Source organism: Chrysochloris asiatica, unplaced genomic scaffold (assembly GCF_000296735.1).
Source record: "Chrysochloris asiatica unplaced genomic scaffold, ChrAsi1.0 scaffold00145, whole genome shotgun sequence".
NCBI lineage: Eukaryota > Metazoa > Chordata > Mammalia > Afrosoricida > Chrysochloridae > Chrysochloris > Chrysochloris asiatica.
Window position 1 is genome coordinate 3,883,235 of NW_006408663.1, and position 1,675 is coordinate 3,884,909.

Consider the following 1,675-nt stretch of genomic DNA (forward strand, 5'->3'; position numbering starts at 1 on the left):
AACGTTTATAAGAGAAATAGGATCCCCACAAATAAAAGGCTTTCTACTAGAATTTAAACACATGAATATATGTATTTCAGTCATTCATACTTCTATACCAAAGATAACAATTTGCTTTGATGAACGAGTTTTCTTTTGTTGGATCATAGAATTCATTCTGGAAGATTACGTGGTGGACCTGAATTTAATGCTAGTGTGGTACACTAGATGCTCATCTTAAGTTTTGAATTTATAATATACTCGTCACATGTCACATTAAATAAAGGCATAGACAGTTAACTTTTTGTCTTTTAGTAAAACTAATTATATAAATTTATTGTGCTATAGGATTCACTGAATGAATTTAGTATAAGAAACGTACTAGTTGGCACAAAGTTAAAGGATTTAAATTATCAACACGATTCAAAGGTATGAAAGCAAAAAAAAACAAAACAAAACAAAAAAACCTAAATCTCCTTATAAGATTCTCTAGAATCTTATCAGAGGGCATTAATTAAACTAGTAAAATCTCTTTTATAAAAAGGGACATGTACAATAAAGTCAGAGCAAACTCTTTTGCCTTTTACCAAGGAAGGGTTTCTCCATTTTTTTCCCTTTCTAAGAATCATCATTTAATTAATAGTCATCATTATTTTGGGCATTCCCAGTAAGTATAAGGGAGTCCTGGTATAGGATAAACACTGGACTGCTAACTGCAAAGTTGGTGGTTCAAACCCACAATACCCTACATGGTCATAATAATTCAGAATCAGCTTGACAGCACTTACCAACAACAAAGTAGGCATAAGAGCCTTGGTGTGATACTGTAGGATAAGCACTGGACTGGTAACTGGCATACAACAACAATAACAGTAGGTATAAGAAGTGTTTGATTGTTAACTACAAGGTAAGAAGTTCAAACCCATTAGCCACTCCATGGAGAAAGATGAGGTTTTTGCTCTAACCAGGATTTTGCTTAGAAACCCTATACAGTGTTACTGTGAGTTGGCGCCAACTTGATGGCACCTAACAACAACAAAATAGAAGCCCTCACAATATGGTCATTAAATGCTTGCCTGCTTACTAGTAGTTTGAACCTACCAACTACTCTACAGCAAAAGATGTGCCCTATGGGGCAGTTCTACTCTCTCCTATACGGTGACTCTGAGTTTGGTCAGGGTTTTTGGTTGTAGATAGCTTCCATACATTATTGTTCATCCTTACGATGCCCTGCAAATTAAGCATTGCTATTCTGTGACATAATTCTCACCACATGGGAGACTCAGACTTGATTTCTGTACAATGCATGTTAAATGCAGCCATCATTCAACTCTTACTGGAGGTATGGTTGTTGCTGGGATGCAGAACAAGATTCCAGATTAAGAAAGACTTGGAGTGCTTGCCCATGTCTACTGGGTTGGGTGCCCAATTTTGAAAAATCGAATAAAGAAAACCTCACTCTGGCTAAAATTAGTTGTTGTTGTTGTTAAGTGCTGTTGAGTCGGTTCCAACCCATAGCGACCCTGTACAGGGTTTCCGAGGTTGTAAATCTTTACGGGAGTAGAAAGCCTCGCTAAAATTAGTACAGATTGGATTTCTTGAGCATTTTTCAGTATCAACAACGTTTCTCACAAATTTGGGGGCCCGTCTGGGATTTTTTGCCTCCTTGGAGCAGCAGCCCTGGTGGAAAAGGAGA